Source organism: Glandiceps talaboti, chromosome 13 (genome assembly GCF_964340395.1).
Source record: "Glandiceps talaboti chromosome 13, keGlaTala1.1, whole genome shotgun sequence".
Lineage (NCBI taxonomy): Eukaryota > Metazoa > Hemichordata > Enteropneusta > Spengelidae > Glandiceps > Glandiceps talaboti.
In genome coordinates this window covers 20,258,577-20,280,414 of record NC_135561.1, presented here as the reverse complement: position 1 = coordinate 20,280,414, position 21,838 = coordinate 20,258,577, and the positions used below count along the sequence as shown (strand labels likewise).

Below are 21,838 nucleotides of genomic sequence, written 5' to 3'. Positions count from 1 at the left end.
GCCACTTTAAACATATGAGATATATCAGAACTTACAAAACTTGTACTTCTGTTGAAACATATAGATATTATAGTCTATCCAAACACAGATTTCAAAGCTTAAAAAGAAACCAGTCTAGTCAAAATGTATAAACATTATACTGTCCAAACTTGTCAGATTTCAGGACTGAAAGGAATGAAACATATAAATGATTTTGATAACTGTAGGCTGTAGAGAGTCACCTACTAAGGTTGATATACTAAGTGTGACATTGCAACTTGCAAGAGACCGGGTTAACATGCTGTTTTCAGTATTTACTCTCTACAGATTGGCATTGCTGTTGGAATATCTGCTTTAGTAACAGCTGTCTTTTGAATAACTTATTAGAATTACTTTGTTGAGGGGTCCACAGCAGGTTTGCATATTTTATAGTAGAATCATGCTGCTGTTCTCATTTTTTGGGTGTAGGATATAATACAGGGAAGCTTTGTTGGTGATTCAAATACAATAATATATTATTACTAGCATAGTGATGGTTAATAATATGGTCAGTTATATCTAAATCAGTGTTTTAGTCAAAATTTAAATTTGAATTTAGATTAATTTGATAATTTGATCGTGTTTTAATACAAAACTTAACCTTTGACCTTCAACTACAGACCTGGTGTTATTGATAAAGTAATATAATACATTAGAGTAGTAGACAGTTTAGTGTAATATTGTGTTTGTGTGGGGTGGGGGTGGGGGGGGGGGGTGGAGGGGTTGGGGTAGGATTACCATGTTTTCAGAAATGACTAACTACAGACTATAAACAGCTTTAATATATGATAAACATGGATGTATGTGTATAGAGATGGGGTGGGGTGGGTGGATGGGCTAATGTATATGCTATAACATGTATATATATAGAAAGTAGTATTCCCCTTTAAATGGTCTGTATGCAAATGTAGTAGTTCATTAATGTACAGTAACATATAAACTGTATAGTGCCCTCTATGGACATGTATTCTGATTCATTATGTCAGAACCAAAAAGTGTCATTATGGAAAATTACTGCTGGATAGGAAACAGACTATTTTTAATCTTATCCAGGAGGGGTTTCTTTTCTATGAAAATACAGACTCTCAGGAGTTTTCATGAACTTGGGACAAATTAATTAGCAGAGAATTAAGTAAAGCTGTTTGTGTTTTTCTTTTTACAAACACTTTGTAAACTAGGACACTTTTACAAACTCAGTGACTTTGTAAACTAGGACACTTTTACAAACACAGTGACTTTGTATACTAGGACACTTACAAACACAGTGACTTTGTAAACTAGAACATTTTTACAAATACAGTGACTTTGTAAACTAGGACACTTACAAACACAGTGACTTTGTAAACTAGGACACTTACAAACACAGTGACTTTGTAAACTAGGACACTTTTACAAACACAGTGACTTTGTAAACTAGGACACTTTTACAAACACAGTGACTTTGTAAACTAGAACATTTTTACAAACACAGTGACTTTGTATACTAGGACACTTTTACAAACACAGTGACTTTGTATACTAGGACACTTACAAACACAGTGACTTTGTAAACTAGGACACTTTTACAAACAGTGACTTTGTATACTAGGACACTTTTACAAACACAGTGACTTTGTATACTAGGACACTTACAAACACAGTGACTTTGTATACTAGGACACTTTTACAAACAGTGACTTTGCAAACTAGGACACTTTTACAAACACAGTGACTTTGTAAACTAGGACACTTTTACAAACACAGTGACTTTGTAAACTAGAACATTTTTACAAACACAGTGACTTTGTAAACTAGGACACTTTTACAAACACAGTGACTTTGTAAACTAGGACACTTTTACAAACACAGTGACTTTGTAAACTAGGACACTTTTACAAACACAGTGACTTTGTATACTAGGACACTTTTACAAACACAGTGACTGTATACTAGGACACTTTTACAGTGACTTTGTAAACTAGGACACTTTTACAAACACAGTGACTTTGTAAACTAGGACACTTTTACAAACACAGTGACTTTGTATACTAGGACACTTTTACAAACACAGTGACTTTGTAAACTAGGACACTTTTACAAACTCAGTGACTTTGTAAACTAGGACACTTTTACAAACACAGTGACTTTGTAAACTAGGACACTTTTACAAACAGTGACTTTGTATACTAGGACACTTACAAACACAGTGACTTTGTAAACTAGGACACTTTTACACACAGTGACTTTGTAAGCTAGGACACTTTTACACACAGTGACTTTGTAAACTAGGACACTTTTACAAACACAGTGACTTTGTAAACTAGGACACTTTTGCAAACACTGACTTTGTAAACTAGGACACTTTTACAAATACAGTGACTTTGTAAACTAGGACACTTTTACACAGTGACTTTGTAAACTAGGACACTTACAAACACAGTGACTTTGCAAACTAGGACACTTTTACAAACACAGTGACTTTGTAAACTAGGACACTTTTACAAACAGTGACTTTGTAAACTAGGACACTTTTACAAACACAGTGACTTTGTAAACTAGGACACTTTTACAAACACAGTGACTTTGTATACTAGGACACTTACAAACACAGTGACTTTGTAAACTAGGACACTTTTACAAACACAGTGACTTTGTAAACTAGGACACTTTTACAAACACAGTGACTTTGTATACTAGGACACTTTTACAAACACAGTGACTTTGTAAACTAGGACACTTTTACAAACTCAGTGACTTTGTAAACTAGGACACTTTTACAAACACAGTGACTTTGTAAACTAGGACACTTTTACAAACAGTGACTTTGTATACTAGGACACTTACAAACACAGTGACTTTGTAAACTAGGACACTTTTACACACAGTGACTTTGTAAGCTAGGACACTTTTACACACTGACTTTGTAAACTAGGACACTTTTACAAACACAGTGACTTTGTAAACTAGGACACTTTTGCAAACACAGTGACTTTGTAAACTAGGACACTTTTACAAATACAGTGACTTTGTAAACTAGGACACTTTTACACAGTGACTTTGTAAACTAGGACACTTACAAACACAGTGACTTTGCAAACTAGGACACTTTTACAAACACAGTGACTTTGTAAACTAGGACACTTTTACAAACAGTGACTTTGTAAACTAGGACACTTTTACAAACACAGTGACTTTGTAAACTAGGACACTTTTACAAACACAGTGACTTTGTATACTAGGACACTTACAAACACAGTGACTTTGCAAACTAGGACACTTTTACAAACACAGTGACTTTGTATACTAGGACACTTTTACAAACAGTGACTTTGTAAACTAGGACACTTTTACAAACACAGTGACTTTGTAAACTAGGACACTTTTACAAACACAGTGACTTTGTATACTAGGACACTTTTACAAATAGTGACTGTAAACTAGGACACTTTTACAAACACAGTGACTTTGTATACTAGGACACTTACAAACACAGTGACTTTGTATACTAGGACACTTACAAACACAGTGACTTTGTATACTAGGACACTTTTACAAACAGTGACTTTGCAAACTAGGACACTTTTACAAACACAGTGACTTTGTAAACTAGGACACTTTTACAAACAGTGACTTTGCAAACTAGGACACTTTTACAAACACAGTGACTTTGTATACTAGGACACTTTTACAAACACTGACTTTGTAAACTAGGACATATTTACAAACACAGTGACTTTGTAAACTGACACTTTTACAAACAGTGACTGTAAACTAGGACACTTTTACAAACAGTGACTGTAAACTAGGACACTTTTACAAACACAGTGACTTTGTAAACTAGGACACTTTTACAAACACAGTGACTTTGTATACTAGGACACTTTTACAAACACAGTGACTTTGTAAACTAGGACACTTTTACAAACACAGTGACTTTGTATACTAGGACACTTACAAACACAGTGACTTTGTAAACTAGGACACTTACAAACAGTGACTTTGTATACTAGGACACTTTTACAAACACAGTGACTTTGTAAACTAGAACATTTTTACAAACACAGTGACTTTGTAAACTAGGACACTTTTACAAACACTGACTTTGTAAACTAGGACACTTTTGCAGTGACTTTGTAAACTAGGACACTTTTACAGTGACTTTGTAAACTAGGATACTTTTACAAACACAGTGACTTTGTAAACTAGGACACTTTTACAAACACAGTGACTTTGTATACTAGGACACTTTTACAAACACAGTGACTTTGTAAACTAGGACACTTTTACAAACAGTGACTTTGTAAACTAGGACACTTTTACAAACACAGTGACTTTGTAAACTAGGACACTTTTACAAACACAGTGACTTTGTATACTAGGACACTTTTACAAACACAGTGACTTTGTAAACTAGGACACTTTTACAAACACAGTGACTTTGTAAACTAGGACGTTTTTACAAACACTGATTTTGTAAACTAGGACACTTTTACAAATACAGTGACTTTGTAAACTAGGACACTTTTACAAACACAGTGACTTTGTAAACTAGAACATTTTTACAAACACAGTGACTTTGTAAACTAGGACACTTTTACAAACACAGTGACTTTGTAAACTAGGACACTTTTACAAACACAGTGACTTTGTAAACTAGGACACTTTTACAAACACAGTGACTTTGTAAACTAGGACACTTTTACAAACACAGTGACTTTGTAGACTAGGACACTTTTACAAACAGTGACTTTGTAAACTAGGACACTTTTACAAACACAGTGACTTTGTAAACTAGGACACTTTTACAAACACAGTGACTTTGTAAACGAGGACACTTTTACAAACACAGTGACTTTGTAAACTAGGACACTTTTACAGTGACTTTGTAAACTAGGACACTTTTACAGTGACTTTGTAAACTAGGACACTTTTACAAACACAGTGACTTTGTAAACTAGGACACTTACAAACACAGTGACTTTGTAAACTAGGACACTTTTACAAACAGTGACTTTGTAAACTAGGACACTTTTACAAACACAGTGACTTTGTAAACTAGGATACTTTTACAAACACAGTGACTTTGTAAACTAGGACACTTACAAACACAGTGACTTTGTAAACTAGGACACTTTTACAAACACAGTGACTTTGTAAACTAGGACACTTTTACAAACAGTGACTTTGTAAACTAGAACATTTTTACAAACATAGTGACTTTGTAAACTAGGACACTTTTACAAACACAGTGACTTTGTAAACTAGGACACTTTTACAAACACAGTGACTTTGTATACTAGGACACTTTTACAAACACAGTGACTTTGTATACTAGGACACTTTTACAAATACAGTGACTTTGTAAACTAGGACACTTTTACAAACAGTGACTTTGTAAACTAGGACACTTTTACAAACACAGTGACTTTGTAAACTAGGACACTTTTACAAACACAGTGACTTTGTAAACTAGGACACTTTTACAAACACAGTGACTTTGTATACTAGGACACTTTTACAAACACAGTGACTTTGTAAACTAGGACACTTTTACAAACACAGTGACTTTGTAAACTAGGACACTTTTACAAACACAGTGACTTTGTAAACTAGGACACTTACAAACGCAGTGACTTTGTAAACTAGGACACTTTTACAACACGGTGACTTTGTAAACTAGGACACTTTTACAAACACAGTGACTTTGTAAGCTAGGACACTTTTGCTTTCAAATTCAATTAAACCATAAAGTCTGAAAACACTCAGATTCAATGTTGTCAAATTCCATAGGGCTGAGTAGAAATGGAGCTTCACCCCTGGAGGGTTTAATTTACAGTGTATAAATTACTTGGTGGTAAAACAAATTAGGTTCTAACAGCTCAGGAATTTTACTTTTTGCTGTAGGTATTTGACCATGAGCATTCAAATACTGATCTATGTCTTGTAGCTGTCTTTAGTGGCTAGAAACTCTATATGTTGGCTAGTTTTCTGTTCTTACCACTGACAGTGGTAGTATAATGTTATAGGAGTGTTGATATAAATGTGATGATGTTATCACGTTCTCATAGGACTTACTTTACATTGTAAGACTGGAGGTTGAGTCTATAGTATTAAAACTGAATGTAGTACCCAATTACAAACCGCCTGTCAGTGTGTGTGATGGAGTATGACTGACATACACTATTCAGCCTTTCCCTAACAGGAGATGTAGCTAGATTTTCACTAGACTCTGACCGTTTCACTATACATGGAGAAAGATAATTGTAGAAAACAAGCCCAGATATAGTTGTTTAATAGACTACTCTCCTTGTAAACTGGTTGGCTTTGTTATGGCTCAAGTGATAATACATTAGACTCTCCTCACAGTCCTCATGAGCATCACCCCAAGCTAGACAATGTAGACAGCATTTTGTTTCCGGTTTGTGAGTTTCCTTAATGCCCCAAATGCAGTAACATGGAGCATCACAGTAACACGTCAACGAATGATTAGTCCTATGTAGTCGGGGCCCACAGTACAAGGATATTCAAATACAATTATGCAGTAGATATCGGTACATACAAAACAACCCATTTAGTGATGCTCCCGAAGACTGTGAGAAAGTCTAATAATACATTTACATCACTAATATGAAAACATACAATTGACATATTTTGCTTTTAATAGAAATAAAATTCTCAAATTTCATTCGCTTGCCATATTGAAACTACATACTAGTTCTAATAGTCAAACAAGTTCATCCGAACATGACATTGTCTGATTAGACTTTGAAAGCCCCTTAAAACAAACCTATCCATGCCTCCAGACTATCACAACTGTGTAAATGTCAGAAGAAATTGGTGCTATAAGTTTCTAAAATAAATTAAGTATGTGGACATTAAAGTCTTGTCTTGAAGGCTAGAAATGTTGTGTAATTACTTTTGAGTTGTCAAGGTGAAATTGGTTTTGTAGAACTCAGAGTCATGCAGCTCAGACTGTAGTTGCCTAGCAACAAAGATAACAAACTATCCAGATGGAGTATAAACTTTTCAATTAGCACCACAAACAGTTTTAGAAAGCTGTGTCTAAAACTTTTCACTAAGGCCTTCATTAGCAGACTGAAGTAACATATAATGTTAACACTGGTCCCAAGTATACGGAATATTAGAACTGCCCCCATCCCTCTTTAAAGTAACATACTCGGAACCAGGTGTAAACATCACTCACTATTACAATGGGCTCCGGCCATCCATATACTTATCAATATATGTGAATTTGATCTTTACCATTTGTGTTAAAAAAAAATCAGTTCCATACAGGAGTCACTGAAGTAAAATATCTGAGGGGTTGAGGGGGGTATTATGTCTTCCACAGAGACTTGTTCTTTTATCATTCCATCTGTTCCTTTACTTTTTAAGCATATCCTTGAAACGAAGATAATAAGATTTGAGTGTCAAGATTTGGCCTCTAGAGGGCGTGGTTGAGATGTCACGGTTGCAGAGTGAGCAAATGAAAGCACAGTGCATAACATAACACTTCCTATGGTTGACTTTTAAAGTCTGTTTGAATACAGAAAAAGTGACTATGTTAAATAAGGCAGGAATAGCAGTTGAATGACACTTTTGACAACTAAGTATCATTTGAAAAGTTTTTGACATTCCTGGCAATGGTGTATACTTCACTGAATAAAAGTCACATAACATACTTCAAACATAATTTAAATATATAAATAATTTTACAGTTGAAATAATCAGTTGATCAAAAGGTACAGTGAGGTGAAGCATGTAAGAATTGTGACTAGTAACATGCATATCATATATGTACCATGTTGATCACATGTATCAGTGTGTGGTGCACAAATTATTGGTAATTATTGCACTGCAACGTAATACCAAAAATGTTACTGCTTGTCTGTATGCAAATACCTGTTGTGTGTGGTTGTTCTATGAACATGAAATCAAGTGAACACACAGTTTTATTTCATTGAAATTTGCTCTTTCAGCAGTGTGTTTACTAAGGTTTGGTAACCCTGGTAACAGAACGGGGGAATATGGTCAAACTGGCAGTGTTTCCAGTACATACATTGTACAATAATTTTCATACCATAATTTTGGTTGGGAACCCTGGTAAAATGACAGGGGAACTCAGGTGGATTTTTACCTGCTTACTGCCCTTAACAAAAACACTGATCTGATGAAAAACATGTATATTATGTAATATGAACAGAACTTTGTGACTTGTTCAGGTCAGGCCAGTGTGGGGAAACAGAAATTTACAGCATCAGGCACTCATAAAAGGGAAAAAAAGGTGTAAGTTATAAAGATGACTATGCACGATAACAGCCACTTAAGGACAATCAAAATACTGTGACTAGCTAGCTCAGTATAAAGGTAATATACATACAGGAACTCATGCTTGTGAGCAGTGTTTTAGGTTGCACTATCACCCACTGTGATCAGGAAAGTATATATCTATAAAGAACACACTGCAAGTACTTGTGCAGACAAGCTGACTACGCCACACTGTCACTTACATGTCATAGGGGTTGTATATCAATTATCATGATGAATCTATTGAAATATTGGCCAATGAATATTTTTATGAAAACATCTACTTATTAGATCAGTAAATTAGAATAGTTTTGGAGAGCTACCTGTTACCATAGTAACAGCACAGAGTACATGCTGTAAAAATGCACCGGAATTAGCAGAATTATGTCACAATCTTTTGAATTCTCCTGGTAAATAAATTAGTGATTATGATCTGGAATGTCCAAAGTTGGTCCCGTTGTCATAGTTACAAAAGCTGAGTAGCAACACTGTCAGGATCCCCTACTGTCTGTATTTCCCTTGTATGGTATATTAACAATGACAACACAGTAGCTGGGTTCAATTATCAAATCTTGGTCTAGTAAAATTAATCAGTGTTTATCTACCAATTTCTCTGTCTGTCGAAAATGAATTTCTGTCTTTACTAATTGAAGCATGTATAGTTGATTGTATACCAGTCTCTCAGCAAACAGGCTCAGAAGGTTGGAGTAATGTTTGTTGATGATACACAACCAAATTACTTCATATGTATGTTTTGACAATGTCAATGACTTCATCAGATTGTCCTGATGAAAGCAACAGTGATGTCAATTGCTGGAACACAGACGTTACAAAAAGTATCCTGGTCAAACAAAACATTTAATCTAATTATTTTGACTGTCGCTGCATTTACAGATTGTTGTTGTTGCCATAGGTGGCGCTGTTCAAAATGAGGCACATTTTAGTCCGTTGTCAAATGTATCTCCCAAAGAGTAAGCACAGACCAAAGACGAGTACACTAACAGAAGGCTTGGCAATCATTTTATGTGATCAATTTGTGGTGTGGATACTTATATTTGTTTCCCTGTGAATTGTAATTCTGTCTGTAAGGCTAGTAATGACATGAAGTCAGATCTTTAATAACATTATTGAACAATAATTCACTCGTATCACGTAATGACTGACTGAGTTCTTGAACTTACACCTGTTGCAGAATTAGCAATTCAATATACATTTATTGTTGGACAATTTAAAACTGTACTAGTTGTAACTGGAGATCTATTTTTTCAATCAGACAATCACAATATATTGACTGAAAAATATTAAAATATCAGTGAGTAATTCAGACATCGTACATGTCAGTTAGAGGTCTATTTTATCTATAAATAAAATAGCAATAGTTTGAAATCATGATTCATGGGGGTGGGGGTGGGGGGCTTCACTAATTTTTGGGTATGGACCTTAAAAATCATTCTGATAGGATATCTTGTACCATATTAAGTGTACTGCTACACAAACACATTTTAACCACAAATGATTCAATAGTGTGCAGTGTGTACAATATCATGATTAAGTCATTATATATCTAACAAAACAGTCAAAAAATGTTCCAGTTACAGGTTGTGTAGCTTTAAGGAATTTTGATCACGTCATGAAATTGTTTTGCTTGGACAATAGCACTGTTCATTAAATTTTGATAACCGCAAAATATGATAAAAGAATTCTGTATCTCACATTTTTATTAATAATAAAAATATCACTTTGAAGGAATTGGATACACAATACACAAAATTACTTTTTTGTCTTACTTTGATGACTAATTCTTTTACTTTAAAAGTGATCATATGGATGAGGTTTGGGTATTTTTAATTTATAAAACAATTTTATCATGGTTTTACTACTTTAAAAATCAATGTGAAACAACATAGACCAAGTCTGTGTTTGTATTTCAATACGTTGCAAAAAGCCAAAAAAATGTGTAGAAAGTTTGATATTGTATGTATAATAACAAACAGTGTACCCATTTATTAATGTTTTACAATTTATTGATTTGGAGTTACACTATTAACCCTAAAGTGACTAAAGTTACAGTAAACCCATGTAGTTATTATACCTATAGGTGGCTTTAAAGAGTTTAATGCATATAACATGTTATTTCCATTTGGCGACATTTTTTACCTGCATGTATATTAAAATTTCTTATTTCTTATTCACAGTATTGATGGCCAACATGGCCATCAGATATTGTGTTAACTCTATGGGGAAGTCAAAACTGTTAGTTTCCTTGAAACAAGATAGTGAGCCCCAGATTTCTTTTATTATTTCAAAACGACCAGGAACAAAGCTTTCATAAGGCAAAGTTTTGACGGATTTGAAAAACTTTGATTTTCACGGAATTGATCCCCAAGATGCCTTACCTTAACATTGAACTACCTGAATGAAAAATTGAATTGTAAAACATCATAGACTAGTTACAAATAAAGCACATACATGTATGTTCACATGTCTCAAATGTCTGAGTCACAATCATAGTCAGCACATGTGTAAAACCCTGCAGTACAACTGATAAGGCAGGTGACGAAAACTAGCCATGGACAATTCACACTTCACTTGACTTCTTTGTTCACTTTCATTTCCTTTTTCCCATTAGTTGTTTGCCGTGGATTGACAGAAATAGACCTAATTTCTCCTGCATTTTTTGCCTGAAGGTTATTTTATTCCAATTATGACGTCTGTAGATGTGCTTGAGGCAGTAATCTTAAATTACGCTGCCAGTGATGTTTTACCTGCTGCAACACTTCAACGTAGTGACAAGTGTGTGTATTTCAGTTGCCATTTTATTGAGTTCTATAATATATACTTTAATTACTGCATAAATGGATCAGGTAACAGATGATTTTTGGCTGTATTATTCAAATTGTGATACCAGCATGAAATTTAGCTTAACATAGGTTATTCTTTTAATTCATCAAATTTGACAATTGAAAATCCAAGATGGCTTCCTTTTTTCAATATGGCCGCAACAATCTATCATAGAATCTCATAATAGGTTAACAAAATCGCATGATTATAGTCGCTGTGATCTTGTTGGCAATATATGTTTTCAAACAGTTTAAAGTCAATTCCGTTTGTTAAAAATCACTCCGGCAACTCTTGATGTTTTGTCATAGAGTTTGTATATTTAGGTTTGTAAGTTAGAAAATATAAAGCTTTTCTAAGTCTTGGTTAGTACCAAGTAATAATGATAATAATTAACTTATATATGGCGTAAAAAAAAAATTGTGTGGTTCACGTTACATTCAATTTAAAAATAGGTGGGGTAGGTAGATTTTTATTTTATTATATAGTTCATATTTATTTTATATTTTATTATATATATTCATATTTCACTCATGTGAGTGTCAAGTTCACGTTTTCCATTGTTTTCCAAATGGTCTCTGTGTTGTTTCTTTCTTCCTATCAGATATACAGCCATTACAGATCGGAAGAACAGTTTTATATTGTCTTTTTAAGTTGATGTCAGTTTCCGCATCCACTATTTCTTGCGAGACATCACGATTTTTCCGATTTTATTATTGTATTTCTCGAATATGAAAAAAAAAATGTTTAAGGTCGGCGTGAAAAACTAGATGGGGTCGGGTAACGGGAACCAAACAACTTTTTTATTTGACCTAATATTGATTTCCACAATAAGAATGTGATCAAAGAGACTAAAAACACCTATATATGGTGTCATTGCAATTTGAGTGTGTTTGCTTCAGGTATGTCTTTAAAGTGGTTATTAGTGTAGTAAAGTTTTGCAAACTGATTTATGGATAAGCAAATTATCCATTTGATATAAATGCAGATATCAGTGTATATAAAATATGCAAATAAGCCTTAATGATATGCAAGCCAGTGGATGCAGTATAGCAGTTATCAGTATAAAAAGTATGCAAATTAGTCTGCAAGCCAGTCTATTCCGTACAGAAGCAGTTATCAATATGTACAGTATGTCATATGGATGACCACAAAATGATATTTATTTTGGATTTGTTTATTTATAAAACAACTCTATGACTTCCTACTTAATAATGTGAAACATAGACCAAGTCTGTATTTGTAACTCAATAAATAATTACAAAAAGCTAGAAAGTGCCTGAAAAGTTTGTTATTGTATGTGTATGTACAATCACAAACATTTGACACATTTTTTAATTTTTAGCAATTTAGTGAGTTACAAACAAGGACTTGGTATATGTTGTTTCACATCTTTTTTTTCAAGTAGGAAATCATAGAGTTGTTTTTATGAATAACAAATCCAAAATAAATACCATTTTATCATCCATATGATCCCTATAATTCTATAGAATCTTTACGGTTCCATTCAATTTAATTCAAACTTCTTGGTAAAGTACACTTAGGTTTGAAAGTAATCAAAGATTCAAACTGTTTTTGTTTGACTGAATTACTACTCATTAGAAATTCAGTTGACAGCTTTAAATAAAAGTAGAAATTTCATGTTTTTTTTAAAGATTTGATTTAGAAGAGAGGGATGATCCCCTCAACAGAAAAAGACAATATATTTCAGTTTGGGGAATGTACACTAAGTGATCATATGTTGGAGTAGAACAACATTGTATACAATATTTCTGTTAAAGTGTATATAGACACAGCCAAAGCTTGAAACATCATTCTTGATTTGACACACACATCCGGATAAGTTAGAAAACAAATGTTTAATGGAAATAAAATAATACTAAAGCAATAATACAAGACACGCATAACAAAGGCAAAGGTAACTACATGTCAAATATATCTATCATAAACCAAAACCACTTTGGGCAGAGGGCACTACTGATCTGGTCGATGGCAAGATGGGTGAGTATGAATTGTGGTGCCAGCTGAGGCAAGTTGGGGGCCTGTTGGAGGCCGAGTGATGCCAGTTGGAGGCGAATGGGGGCAGAAGTACGAAGTACGGTCCCCCAAAGTGCCATAGACCAGGTCAGTTGCCAAGAGGAGGTTGAAAGGGGTGGTGGTGGGAATGTGGAGAAGTGTACTACAGCTATGATGGTAGCGAATTCTTGTGAAAGAATGAGGTGATAGGCAATAAATGTGTGACTGGTATGGTCTGTAAACAGAGGTTATGTAATTGCTAGGTGTGTACCTTCCTGTGTTGTCAAACACTTATTTAACAAGTTAAATATTGTATTTGACACACACATCCGGATAAGTTAGAAAACAAATGTTTAATGGAAATAAAATAATACTAAAGCAATAATACAAGACACGCATAACAAAGGCAAAGGTAACTACATGTCAAATAAATCTATCATAAACCAAAACCACTTTGGGCAGAGGGCACTACTGATCTGGTCGATGGCAAGATGGGTGAGTATGAATTCCCTTACCAAACTGAAAGCTCAGACCCAAGCTGGCAAAGAGCTTTTTCAGAGCTTTTCAGCTCTGTGGCACACTACCAACAGCTCTATTGCACACATTCAAAAATGTGTTGAGCTGCTGAATGTCTGCAACAGACTTCTAGGGTTTATGTCTGTTAGGAAAAAAATTCTTAAGCTTACTGACAGCTGTCCGCATCTCACTGACAGCTGTCTGCAGTTCACCAACAGCTACTTGCAGTTTACTGGCAGCTGTCTTCAGCCACAGGAGTTAATTTCTAAATAATGTCTGTCAGGAGTGTTTACACTTTGCTCTGTCATGGGCAAAACGACTAGCAGCAGACTTTTAGCAGCTTTTGTGGTAGTTTCCAGAATATTTTAAAGTTACCTGGACAGTGGCAATGTGGAAGGGCATACCAATCCAAGGGTTCTCTGTTAATATGCTTCTGTCATAATAAATATTGCTTGGAATTAAACTTGCCTAAATACTTATTCACTAAAACATACATCAAATGTATGCAGGTGAATGTAGGTAATATTTATAAGAATGCCTGCAACACCATCAAATGACCAATAACTACAGTACATTTACATGTTAAAATATATTTATTAAGTTTCATTGTTAAGTATAAACACCGGAATCTGTTCTTGTTAAAACGTAAACCAGCTGCATGAACAACAAAATCAATCCTTACAGAATACCTCTAATATAAAATGTACATGTATTGTTGTATGCATTTATTATTTGCATCGTTCACCCTCACAACTTACCGAGATTTAATGTAACTGTTTTCTCAAATTATTTGTAATATGTCACCTACATAACAAACATCCATTTTAAAATCATTTGCCAGATTTAGTATTCTGGGTTTGTGATAGCCATGCACGTATATTAGTGTGGAATTTGTTTACTATGCTTCAACTTGGGACTAGCAATTACTGGTTACATATGCAGAAACACGGCCCATTTTCAAGGGTACTATAGGAAATGTCCCCTGCAGTATATTTCTTGACTTGGGCCGGTCGTGTAGCGTATAGGCATTGAAAAGAGTGGTTCATTTTGGGCCGCATATGATCGGCCTCGCCAATATCTGAGTTTTCAGTTTCACTATAGTCAGTCATATTCAGGGTTGTCATACCCATCATCAACGCCGTCTGATAAATCTCGACAGTCGGATGTCAACAAGGGATTTTGACTCCCCTCTTCATTGTCAAATAACTCACAGTTGTCTTCATTTCCTCCGTTATGTTATAACATGAATAAATATGATGCTCGCCATCTCCTTCCTGTCGATCATCTCATTAGTCTACCAAACTCGCTTGAAACGGTATCGGTATTGTCTGTGTACGTGTTCGTGTGTTGTTGATGTCGAGGGACATCACCCGGAAGTGATGGGAGTCCATCGTTTGTGGGCCAATGATCGCAAAGTTGTCCTCAGAACTGGAATGGCCACTTTTCGCTTCCATCTCTCATAGATTGCCATTTTGCTTCAACTTTTGGAGATTACAAGTATACTGCTCTGTTTTGAGTCGATACGTAACGTGAACGTACGGTGTAAACAAACCCCTCGATCGTCGATCGCTGGCTTAGGTTATATCCACAATATGGCGTCACAGGCTCTTTCAAAGCTCGTGGAAAAACTGCTAGGAACAAACATTTTGTTTATGGCTAATAACAGCGCAAACATGGATAATATGAAAGAAACAAAATAATAAACAAAAATATATTTTTTCAAAATTGAATCAACGACTGCTGTAAAGTTTACAACGCATTGAAGTTTTGAAATTATTGTGAACGAGGCTATGACGTATCAGCCAATCAAATCAACGCGCGCAATCTCCCCAGTACTTCAAATGTGAAACGGAAGATGGCGGCCATGGTTCACAAAGGCAAAGAAAATCGTTTTCGACAACTGATCATGAGAAGAGGTATACATCAAGACCTACTCATTTTGGTGATGAAGGTATGTTAATTTAACTGACGCTTTCAGAGCACATTATAGGCTCTGGTATTTTTTTTAAACGATAGAATCCTGGTCGTCTATGTGTAGACGTTATATCTTATTTATATTATAGTACTTGTGGCCGTACGATCGGAGCCTTTTCAGACATAGACCTAGACCTCGGTCCACGGTTGCATACATAGACTTCTACAACTGTTTGAAACTTCCGAAAGTTGTTTTTAAAGTACATCTGATATACATGTAATATTCAAGTTGGAGTGTCCACTTTGTCGATTGAAAGTAGGAAAGAATGCACTGGTGCCGTGTGTAAACTGGAATTAGATTACACCCCCCCCCCCCCCCCCCCATGATTTATCGTGTAAAAATTATTAGTTTCTCGTCGAAAGAGTTCCTATGTACCGCACTGAGTCTTGTTAGAAAACAGTGGCAAATTAATTTATTCAATTAAGATATGGAATGGAACAATGTTGGAGTGTTTTGAAGAAACCAGTGTCACAAATCATTTAGTAGTAGTACTAGTACACCCCATGGTCACAGCCACATTTACACAGTGCTCTGTCATGTACATGCAGAACACTTTTCACCAACTTTATGTATGTCATTGAGGTCTGTCCGTATGTATGTATGTATGTATGTATGTATGTATGTATGTATGTATGTGTGTGTATATACATATACGTACATGTATGCATGTATTTATTTAATAAGGGTATGGACTTTCATTTTAATCAAAGATTGTCATGTTTAAAATGCTTCATATTGATGTATTTGTGTATTCATTACGTTATAGTGCAAATTATAGAACACAACACCTATTTAGTTGTAAGGAGAGAGTAAGAATATGGAACTCTTGTTGAGGCATTGTGGCCATCAGACAAGCAATATTAATTATCCTTGTCTTATTCTAAGTAGAAATGTTAAGTGTTAAGTGAGACAATGTGGGAAGACTGCGAGTTCATTATTTTTTTATAAAGTTTTTATAAAGCTGTTCCTTAATTATGGCTGCTCTGATGTACTTTTGGGAAGTCTGATAAAATGTATTCACCTAGGGTGTACCACTGTTAACACACTACAAGAATATACATTTTGTAGATTCTATTTACCAGTTGATAATTTTTGTTTTGCCAAAATTAGTGTTACTTACATGCATGTTTTTATTTGTTGCATCTTAGAGTAGAAACTCAAGATGACTTTAGAAAAAGCAGTGTCAACATAAAAGTACAAAAAACAGAAAGTGGACAAAGAAAGCAAACTCCAGCAGGACAAAAAATGGAACACATGCAGCACAGCAAAGCAATAAAGCAAAGACTGACAAAGATAGAGAAATTGCTGAAGAGAAGCAAGCCAAACGCCTAGCAAAGTTGTATGGCAACTTTAAAAAGGATGAAGGAACAGGCCTACTTTCAAAGGTACTAGTAACTTTTTTAATCTGTTAGTGTATAAAAACAAAACAGAGCAATATAATTGCCCAAGAGGAGCAAATAGTAAAAAGACACAAGACAGTTGGCATTTCTATAGGGACAAACAATAGATTCTTTGTTTGTAGCATGTAACTGTTTATTAGAAACAAAAGATAAAATGAACTGTGTACCTCTCCCTTCACATTCATAACAAACATTTCTTTTGTTAATTGATTGCTCTTGGTTCTTTCTTTGCAGTGACTTTCAGGAACCAATGGATATTGATTGATCTGATTCTGATCCTGATTCTGCCAAACTGATGATGTAAACTGCCAAAGTGATGATGTAAACTGCCGAAGTGATGATGCTAATGATGAACACAATGGCTTTAGCTTATATAATGACTGAAAGTGAAATAATGTCAGACTCTGAAACTCCAGCAACTGTTGAAAGACAAACTCAAATTGCCAGAGCTCTTTCACATGTATGATGTAGGTAATTCTTTAGATTTGATTTGAAGAACCCCATCATTAAGGGACATATATTTTTTATCTTCTAATCAATGGATGAATACAGGTACTATTGTTAAACTCAGGTATGTTGGTACTGTCATTTCACTACAGACATGTCTCAAGCCTTTTAGTTATTTTGGAAAAAAGCAATAAAGTTGCTTCTTGTTTTCATTTAATTCTTCTTCTGCATGATTTACTGGTTGCAAAAGTATGTGCCCGTGTGTGTAGTATGTACATACATACATATATGTGTATCCCCTAAAACATGTAAGTGAACAAACTTTGTGAGTTTGTGAAACTGACATTTTTTAAATATGTTTCAGTGGGAACAAGCATTCAAATCAAATATGGTCAGTCCTGATATACATTTGTATGTCAAATATATTTCCCCAACGTGTATAAGCATGTTTTAAGTGTCAAAATTAATATGGTTTAAAACATGTTTAAAACTAGTTTCAAATGAGTTGACTAAGGACTTCTGACAAGTTTAAAACATGAATGAAACACTCAAAACTGATCAGACTTGTTTTCAATTAGTATAGAACACTTTTTAAACTAGTGGATTTTTAGTAAGGAATTCCCCTTTTGCAGTGTGCCAATGATACCTGTCAGAAGTCTGCTTATAGTCTTTCAGCAGTTTGTCACAATGCTGTCAGAAGGCTGTTGTTAGTCTGTCAGGTCTGTTAGTGGTCTTTCAGATGTCTGACGATAGTCTTACATAAGTCTGTTATAAAGCAGTTGAATGTCTGTCAGGTATTTACCTGAGCTGTTGAGAGCTGTTCTCTGCAGCTCAAATCTAATTATGTATGCACAAAAATCAGCCTTCCGGCAGCTAACTGTCAGAAGTCTTTTTGAGAGCTGTTGCAGCTCAAAAACAGCTGTCTCATTTCGGTAAGGGTTGTGGTGCCAGCTGAGGCAAGTTGGGGGCCTGTTGGAGGCCGAGTGATGCCAGTTGGAGGCGAATGGGGGCAGAAGTACGAAGTACGGTCCCCAAGACTGAGGGGTGGAAATGCCATGACCAGACCGAAATGTGGAGAAGTGTACTACAGCTATGATGGTAGCGAATTCTTGTGAAAGAATGAGGTGATAGGCAATAAATGTGTGACTGGTATGGTCTGTAAACAGAGGTTATGTAATTGCTAGGTGTGTACCTTCCTGTGTTGTCAAACACTTATTTAACAAGTTAAATATTGTATATATATTGTAAAACAACATTTTGAGCTGCTAGCTCTTCCTCAACAATATAATAGTAAAAACAGGTTAAAAAGGTTTTAGAAAAAGGTATAAGGGCAGAAATATACAGTGCAGGGCAGGAATATACAGTACAGGACAGGAATGTACAGTGCAGGGCAGCAATATACAGTGCAGGGCAGGAATATACAGTACAGGACAGGAATATACAGTGCAGGGCAGGAATATACAGTACAGGACAGGAATATACAGTGCAGGGCAGGAATGTACAATGCAGGGCAGGAATATACAGTGCAGGAATATACAGTACAGTGCAGGAATATACAGTGCAGGGCAGGAATATACAGTACAGGGCAGGAATATACAGTGCAGGGCAAGAATACAGTACAGGGCAGGAATATACAGTACAGGGCAGGAATGTACAATGCAGGGCAGGAATATACAGTGCAGGGCAGGAATATACAGTGCAGGGCAAGAATACAGTACAGGGCAGGAATATACAGTACAGGGCAGGAATGTACAATGCAGGGCAGGAATATACAGTGCAGGGCAGGAATATACAGTGCAGGGCAGAAATATACAGTGCAGGGCAGAAATATACAGTGCAGGGCAGAAATATACAGTGCAGGACAGAAATACATGTATACAGTGCAGGGCAGAAATATACAGTCCAGGGCAGGAATATACAGTGCAGGGTAGAAATATACAGTGCAGGGCAGCAATGTATAGTACAGTCCAGGGCAGGAATATACAGTCCAGGGCAGAAATGTACAGTGCAGGGCAGGAATATACAGTGCAGGGCAGGAATATACAGTGCAGGGCAGGAATATATAGTGTAGGGCAGAAATATACAGTGTAGGGCAGCAATGTACAGTGCAGGGCAGGAATATATAGTGTAGGGCAGAAATATACAGTGCAGGGCAGCAATGTACAGTGCAGGGCAGGAATATATAGTGCAAATAGCAATTATACAGTGTAGGGCAGAAATATACAGTACAGGGGAGCAATGTACAGTGCAGGGCAGGAATATACAGTGCATGGCAGGAATATACAGTGCAGGGCAGGAATATACTGTGCAGGGCAGGAATATATAGTGTAGGGCAGGAATATACATTGCAGGGCAGAAATATACAGTGCATGGAAGGAATATATAGTGTAGGGCAGAAATATACATTGCAGGGTAGGAATATACAGTGCATGGCAGGAATATACAGTGCAGGGCAGAACTATACAGTGCAGGGCAGGAATATACAGTGCAGGGCAGAAATATACAGTGCTATATGGCAGAAATATACAGTGCATGGTAGGAATATACAGTGCAGGTCAGGAATATACAGTGCAGGGCAGGAATATACAGTGCAGGGCAGAAATATACAGTGTAGTGCAGGAATATACAGTGTAGGGCAGGAATATATAGTGTAGGGCAGAAATATACAGTGCAGGGCGGGAATATACAGTGCAGGGCAGGAATATACAGTGCAGGGCAGAAATATATAGTGTAGGGCAGAAATATACAGTGCAGGGCAGGAATATACAGTGCATGGTAGGAATATACAGTGCAGGGCAGAAATATACAGTGTAGTGCAGGAATATACAGTGTAGGGCAGGAATATATAGTGTAGGGCAGAAATATACAGTGCAGGGCGGGAATATACAGTGCAGGGCAGGAATATACAGTGCAGGGCAGGAATATACAGTGCAGGGCAGAAATATATAGTGTAGGGCAGAAATATACAGTGTAGAGCAGAAATATACAGTCCAAGTCAGGAATATACAGTGCAGTAACTTGAAACAAATAAAGTGTCTAGCCCTTTCTTTAAGTTTATTCACCTGCCAAGATGCCATCATCTGATCTTTCAACTCATTTAAGGTGTAAAATAGTCTTTATTAATATCCTGTTAACTACTATATCCTTGCTAATATCTTGCTAACTGCTATATCCTTGCTAATATCCTGTTAACTACTATATCCTTGCTAATATCCTGTTAACTGCTATATCCTTGCTAATATCCTGTTAACTGCTATATTCTTGCTAATATCTTGTTAACTGCTATATCTTTGCTAATATCTTGCTAACTGCTATATCCTTGCTAATATCTTGCTAAATGCTATATCCTTGCTTACATCCTGTTAACTTAAACTGCTATATCCTTGCTAATATCTTGCTAACTGCTATATCCTTGCTAATATCTTGCTAACTGCTATATCCTTGCTAATATCTTGCTAACTGCTATATCCTTGCTAATATCTTGCTAACTGCTATATCCTTACTAATATCTTGCTAACTGCTATATCCTTGCTGTTAAGTTAGGTAAAGAGTTTGCTTTCACTTTTATTTCCCATGAGTATATGCAGGGAACAACTGGATCAATGTAAATGTCAACCTTCATGCTGTAAGCAAGTACATGTATGTTGTTTTCAGAAAATGTTCAGACGGTTGTCATGCAGACGGTTGTCATGGAGATAGGTGTAGCAGACTTAATAAGAGAGAGAGAGAGATTTATAAAATAACCCTTTTCTTTGTGTAAAGTGTTTTAATTCACTCTCATACATAAAGGGTTGAGTATCTGGGAGACTAAAACTGTGCAGTAGGCCGACATTTGTACACACTAATGGAAGTAAATTAAGTCAATTAAGGACAGGGTCTGATTCCAGTCCTCTGTTTAATTCAAGAGTGCTAATTGCCATGATTTACCACAAACACCAGACTACTTGGCTTGGTAAGTCTAGATCTGTGGCAGGAAACTAGGATCTCAGTATACAAATAATCTCACATATTCACTGACAGAGTGCACCTAGGTGATTCATCGGTGGAAGACTCGTTGCCACCTGGTTGAATAGTTCAGACCTCATTTCTGTTTGATTTTACAAAGATTCCTAAGATATTAAATATGAACATTTTGTTGTTTTGAAATCCAAAATATAATTTCATCTGTTCCAAATTTTGAATGAGGATAAGTTTCAATTGTGTTGGTATGTATATGTCTGTTTAAAAGGAAAATCACTGGGAGCAATTCCCGGCACAAAAGAAATAATAATAATAATAATAATGATAATAATAACTTTTATTGCCAAATACTCTAAACTTATCTCTAAATGTACAAAATATC

General features: G+C 35.6%; 1 protein-coding gene and 2 long non-coding RNA genes across 4 annotated transcripts in view; all 3 read left to right on the top strand.

The window, feature by feature from the left end:
- The window catches only part of LOC144445026 (uncharacterized), a 290,502-nt gene that overhangs the window by 70,408 nt on the left and 198,256 nt on the right, over positions 1 to 21,838 (top strand). The window lies entirely within an intron of this gene.
- LOC144444149 (uncharacterized) overlaps positions 1 to 21,838 on the top strand; it is a 136,303-nt gene that overhangs the window by 52,904 nt on the left and 61,561 nt on the right. The gene's annotated exons all lie outside the window — the stretch shown is intronic.
- On the top strand, positions 15,395 to 17,459 carry LOC144445080 (uncharacterized). The gene is made up of 3 exons (XR_013481876.1): positions 15,395 to 15,625; positions 16,798 to 17,034; positions 17,284 to 17,459. It is a non-coding gene; the product is annotated as an uncharacterized LOC144445080 (long non-coding RNA).